The following is a 6,936-nucleotide window of genomic DNA, read 5'->3' on the forward strand; positions in this document are numbered from 1 at the left end:
TTTCAGTTTTCAAAGCCTTTTCACACATTACCTCATCTGGTCCTTTATTAGAAGAAAGAAATTAGTAGTCTCATTTTATAGCCAATGAAATTGAGGCTTAGAAAGGGGAAGAGAGTTGCCTGAGATCACATAGCTAGTAGTAGCAGAACTGGCAATTTTTCATGCCAATGCATCAAAGTCCACATACATTAAAGGACTTTTACATGTGCAAACATTTATATAATGCAACCCCATTATGAATGGTACTTTTTTCAGCAATTAACCTAATTTTACTTATTAGCATCTATTTATATCTTGTTGCTATGCTGGAAAGTAATAATACTGTAATTTCCTTACATTACGGAGTGCATGCTTTTCGTTAAGCTGCACGTTCCCTCCCTTCGCATAGCCCTATTCTGTGTTCTGCTCTTTGATGAGATGGCAGGAAGTGGCAAGAATCCAATCCTGCGGTATTCACAAATCGTCCCCTTTTTCAACTGGCCACCTCTCCCACACAGAGAAGAGCAAACTGTGTGTTAACCGTCGCTACCAAGGGTTAGCACTTGTCTCCTAAGACCCCTTGAAGACAAACACAGGGAGCCTGGCTTGGCCACACTCACGCAGCCACGCAGGGCTGGAGCTGACGTCTATCCCCAGGTAGCCTGGCCCACCACGTTCACAGTCACTAGGGGCACCAACCACAGGACACCCCCAGATGGCACAAAACGGGAGCAGGAAGGACTCTAAACTGTCCCCGCGAGGAGCCCAGGTGCTTGTGTGGACTAAAGGAAAAGGGATAGGCTGTTATGCCCTGGAGAAGAAAGGAGGAAACAAAGTCACGAACTACGGAATTTAAAGCACTTTTTAGACAACGTTATGATTTTGATACCAACCACTCTGAGCGGCTCGGGTTCTCTCAGAGTCTCGCTTCGTTTTCTCCTCTCCCTTTTATTTCGAGGTTTAGTGACCTAGACACCATCAAGGAAAGAGACCTTGAGCCCTGCGATCTGCTACGTCCCTTGCCGCCTGAGACTCTACTCTGCGCATGCGTCCTGCAAACTGTCACGGAACAGGGCATTTCGGGGCCTACGCTGGCCTGGTTCCCAGCCCTGCAGCTGCCGCCACCCCTCCTGGGACAGAAGCGGCCCCGCATCCCAGCTCGGGGCCGGCCTGATTGGCCTAAGGGAAGTCCCGCCCCCTCTGTCGGTGAGTGCTTCCGGATGAGCATGTGACCCGCAGGGGCTTCTGGGGATTTCCCCATGCACAGAAGAAAGCCGCAAGGGGCTGTCGCTTTTTTTCCGCAAATGCTGCGTGGCTCCGAGCCACCCAGACCTAACGGTGCAAAGTGGAAGGCGAGGCGGCTTGGGACTCGCTATAACGTGCCCACAAAGGGCTCTGACATAAAGCTCTAAGCCTCACAGCGGCCCTGCAAGGGAAGCCTGGGGAAGGCCTTTCTGCAAATGAGGAAACCCAGGCCGAGGGAGGTACCTTAAAATCTGTTAAGGAGAGCTAGAGTACAACCCAGCCCAGCTCCATCTGCCCCCCAAAACCTGGGCACCCTTCATCACCCCAGTCTGTCCCTTGTCCAGAGCAGAGGAAGTGAGAGCAGACCCTCAGCGCAGGTCAAACCAGGGAACTCACACACCCCAGGTGCACCTGCTCCCCACCTTCTTCGAGCAACTCGCTCTGCTCAGAATGCCCGTGGCAGCCCTCTCCCGCCAAGGAAAGCCTTTCCGTCCTTCCGCAGCGCACCTCTAGGTTAACTTCCGGATCTACCTGTGAAGCGCACCTCATCTCCTCCCGCCCATGCCAAGCTCTCCCCGCCACTGAACGCCTCGCATCTTCATCCGTGCCCAAGGTTTGGCAATTCCTCAAGTTTGTGTCATTCTTGGGGTTTTGACTTAACCAACATTTAACTCTTGCCGTCGACCATCAGGTTCTCTTGAGACCTGTTTCTGGCTTATGTATACATCTCCCTATCTTCAGGAATGACGGCTGGTGTCGGGGGGGTGGGGGGTGTTCCTCCCTGCAGGGACCTGCCCTTTCTGTTTCTTTGTTCCCCGGTGCTCTGTGAGCCCACGAGGCTCTTCCCCTGCCCTGTGTAGCCATTGTCCACCCTCTAGAGCCTCGCTCAGGCCATTGTCCCTCACTGAAGTGCTCTCCCTTTCTTCCTTTCTACCCAGTAGTACGTTAATTTGTGGCTTTTGTCTCCTTTAATGACCTGGGGACTCAATGAGGGAAAGATCCTAGCCGATCTCATCTTTATATCCTCACACCACCCAGCACAGAACCTGACACATAGGAGACGTTCAATGAATGAATTTTCACAAATTTATTTGTGAATGACTTCTGCTCAGGGATGAGAAGATTGCAGGCACACTTGTATTAACAGGACCAAGGAAAAAACTTTTCTTTGAACTGGATCTCCCAAGGAGGTAGTATTTTACAGTCGAAGTGGTCTCATACTTTTTAAAGCTGTTTAAATGACTGTCAGTCTCTCTCTTGTTGTTGTTGTTTTTTTTTTTAAGATTTGTTTATTTATTTGAGAGAGAGGGAGTGTGCAAGTGTGGGACGGGCAGAAGGAGGGAGAGAATTTAAGAGGACCCCCTGCTGAGGGCAAAGCTCAGTCGCAAGACACAGTAGATCAGGCCCCAAGCTGAAACCAAGAGTCTGATGCTCAACCCAATGAGCCACCCAGGCGCCCCCTCTCATATATTTTAAATAACACTTCAATTTTGGCTCTTGCCCTTAGGCAGTTTGGCAAAACCTAGCTTGTAACACTGATAAATTAAACCCAGGGAGTGCACATGTCTGTGGTAACCCCCCCCCCACACACATATTCCTAAAGGCTTAGACAAGTCTGGAAAGATAGGAGTACAGGGTGGGGGAGGGTAACTTAACTCCACAGACACCTCCAAGACCTTGTCACACTTAATAGCCTTGACCTTCTCTCCTGACCAGATGTTAGTAACGAGGAAATACCAGATGCTGAAGTTTGGCTCACTCTCCCTGCCTCACCACCAGCAACCAATGGGAGAAAGTTGAGAATGCTCAAAGGGCACAGGAAGATTGAACAAAGCTCTCACCCACGGTCTTCCCTCCCCTGCCAGCTTTGAGTTATAATGATAAGAAATGAATCAATGTTTTAAGAAAGGCCTCTTGGAGAGACAGTGTCGCCTAATGGTTAAAAAGCACAGCCACTGGGGGCAAACAGACCCGAGGTCAAACACAAACTCGATCACTTTCAATGGAGGGTCATCTCCCTTCAGCCACGAGGGTGGAGCCCTTGTGAATGGGACTAGTGCCCTCTTAAAGGAGACCCCACTTCTCTCCCCAGCCCCTTCTGTCGTATGAGGATACAGGGAGAAGTCTGTGACCCAGAAGACGGCCCTCATCCAACCACGCTGGCATCCTGATCTTGGACTTCAGCCTCCAGGTCTGTTAGCAATGAACTTCTGCTGTTATAGGCTTCCCAACCTATGGCTTTTTTTTTTTTTTTTTATAGCAGAGCAAAGAGACTAAGGTGGGCTCTGAGCACATTGCTGAGCCCTTCAAAGCTCTGGTTTCCTCATCTGGAAGACCGACCGCACAAGGGTTTGGACTAGAGTTATAAACATATGCTCCATAAACCGGAGCTCATAGCATCTCACAGGCTCTGGCCCTCTTTCTCCTGGAACCTCATTTTGCAGACAAGGTGGGTAGGGGGCTACCTTCTCTGCTGTCTCCTGCCACGCTCTCAGACAGAGAAATAACACAGAGAACTTGTCCCTATATTTGAGGCTCTTTCACTTTCCTCCTCCAAAGGGTCCCTGCCTGCCACGCTGCTCATACCCCCAGGGGCTCTCTATGTCCTACTCAGGGCACGGTGGAGGCGCGGGTTGGCACGTGGCCTTCAGAGACAGATTGTGAGGATTTGAATTCTGGCTCCATCTGCAATGTCCCACATTCCAGGAAACCTCTCCGTCCCAGGCAATGCAGGACGTTTGGTCATCCATTCTCCACTGCTGAATAGGCTGTGGTCCTGGCTAACATTCTCTTGCTGCACCTTGGGGATTTGAACAATTCTGCACTCATCCTTGGTGTTGGAAGGAAAGGAGTGAGTGCATGGAGTGTCCTGTTCCAAAGATTCACTCTGTGTTCGGGGTCTGCCTCACCCCCTAAGTCCACCAAAGGGCTCACCCCCAGGAGGCTCAGGCCCCATCTCAGGCGGAGCTGCCCTCAACAGGCAACGAAGAGCCTCATCTCAAGTTCCTCTCTTCCCTTCTGGTAGGAGGGAGCTTCGACATGCCCACACTGGGGCAGACGCTCTGCGGACACCCCCGCCTGTGTTTCTGAGTCCTCCTTTACATCGGCACTCTCCACAAGCGAGAGTGAACCCAAGGACAAAGGAGGCCACCGGCGCTGAAGGAAATGAGAAAAAGTCTTCCTGGGAGATCAGGTGTAGGCTGGAGGTGAGGGGAAGGTGAACAGAAATGGGGCAGCTGCTTCTCTCTAATGAGAGTGGAGCGGTTGCTTCCTCATGAGCACCTCAACAGCACTAATGAACCTGGAAATGAATCCTTATTGCGGTGCGGGGGGTTGGAGCGGGTCAGCCAGCAGCCCAGGCTTTATGACTCAAGCCCCTGCAGGGAACCTTTCAGTCCCCTTCCCGGTCGACATTAAGGTAAGAGGAGTGGCCACCACGTGGCTGGCCGTGCCAAGTTACTTCTCTCTGGGTGGCTCTCCGTGTTTATTGCTCGGCTTTACAGGTTGCTGGTTGGTTACAATTTTGAAACAGCTCTTCAAGGTAGACAGAACAAGACCTCCTTTTTCCAGATGAAAAAAAACAACAACATAGGCCTAGAAAGTCAAAGGGTTTTCACTACGTCTCACAGCTACTGTGCAGGAGGTAATAAAGAGCAGTGGTCTTCAAACATTTCTGTCTCAGGGCCCCAACAGAAAAATGTTCTGAGCAATACCCCCAATAGATGTGCATAAAACTCATTTATAAAATATGGCCATGGCTATTGTGTTAATATATCAAGTGTTCTATAAAACCTGAAGATAAACATTAAGGATGTACGAGATCAGACTTAGCAACAGAAGGTCAAATATTTGCTTCTTTCATCCCAGATCATCGTGTACCATCAGCAAGCGACATGGGCCCTTTGGAGACACAAACCCATGTGCCTTCTGGAGCCAAGCAGACAACGTAAATAAGTGGAGTGGCCTGAGTGGAAGGCAACCCATGGTGCAGGCAGGTAAGGTATGGCCACTGGTTTGCAGCCTCAGTGTTGGGGTGATAGGGAGTGGTGAGGACTGTGGCCAAGTGAGAGCAAATGTCCCCTTTAAAGAAGGCAGCTGTCACTCAGCTTCAGTTGATCGTGGCCACATGAGAATATGGGCTCAGGGTTTCCAATCTTCCATTTCTTAATAGAAGTCAGAAATTCAGGTTTTTATGTGAAATTATACAATTTTAAGATGTTGGCCACTGATTTCATTTTTTTCACACAATTTTCGTGGTCCAAATGGGTCAAAATCACCTTGCAGGCCCCTGACAGGCAACCATTGGAATAAAAGAAGGAACTTGGCCTTTGTATCCAGTCTTGCTTTTTGAATCCTATTTCTACCTCTAACAGGTAATGTAACCTCTCTGTGCTTCTGTTTTGGAGCCAGGAAAATGAAAATAATAATACTCTCCTTTGGGGTTATGCAGTGTGTGAAGCATTGAGGACCGTGCGTGGCACATTACAGAGGCTCTATTAGTAATACCTGTAGTCAGCGGGGGCCCAGCGAGCACTCAGCCCTGCTCCCTGCCACCCCAGTTTTCCTGCCACTCTGAAAAAAGCTAAAACAGAGCACCCCCATCCCTGGCCCCTAAATTCCAGTCCACACTTTGCAAAATTCATTCTCCTGCCAGAAAGGCCACGCTTTCCACCCTGGTCTCATGGTTCACAAGAAGAATCCAGAAGCGAAAGAAGGAGCAGGCTCTCTCCCAAGTGGACTGCTGCGGGCGGGGGCTCAGGAGCCAGAAGCAAGCATGGGAATGGGGGTCAGGTGGTCTGAGTGCTCGTCCTGGCTTAAGCCCGCTGCACCTGTGCCAGGGGAACCTCACTGAGCCTCACCCTGACCCTGACTGGGCCATCTTTCTCGGCAGGACCCTGGCCATTACACATACATAGCACGTGTGGTTTTAACCTTGGAGCTTTGGATGCGGAAGGCACTCAGTGTTGCTGGAATTAATTTGAAATCATAAGCTTTTCTGCTTCACCCTCAGGCTGCCAGAAAATCCAATTATCCAGATCCCTCGTTCCCTGAGTGCCCTGTCCATTGAAATCCAGACACATCGATGGGTGATTCATTCATTCACAAATGTTCGTCGCACAACTCTCATGCACTGGGCCCTGAACCAGATTCTGAAGATCCGGTGAGATAGGGCAAGCAGTGTCCTTGTCTTTTTAGAACTTATAGTCCCATGAAATTATTGGGAAATGTTCCCTGAGGGACAGCCTCTGACTGGCCAGAGCTCCCTGTGGGTCCGAGGGCCCCAGGGCACTCCCACGGGACTCTGGGAACTTGTGGTTAATGTGTGCAGCCCGCAGCACGAGTTGCTGACCCGACTCCTATTCAGAACGTGTAGCCCGCTTCTAGCCGGGGAAGCCGTGGAGAACAGCCCTGGTTAATAAGACAAACATAAGTCATCAGGACGCGCTCCCAAGGAAGCCTTTGATTTCCTTACAAATAGAAAGAGACTCTGTGGGTATAAACCTTTGCTCCCTTTCTGCCCGCTCCCTTTTACCTGCCTAGAGCAAAGATGGGCTGCTTGGAGGCACAGTGACTGCCTCGGGCCTGAGATGGCAAGCCAGCCCTCTAAGAGTGGCAAAGCGGGGAGACCACAGAGATCACTGAGCTGCCACATGGGTCCTGGACGGCTTAGCTCTGGTTTTGCACCAGACCGGCCCCATACGTTTAAACCGT

Source organism: Ursus americanus, chromosome 24 (genome assembly GCF_024610735.1).
Source record: "Ursus americanus isolate L20-20 chromosome 24, mUrsAme1.1.p, whole genome shotgun sequence".
In the NCBI taxonomy this organism is placed as follows: domain Eukaryota; kingdom Metazoa; phylum Chordata; class Mammalia; order Carnivora; family Ursidae; genus Ursus; species Ursus americanus.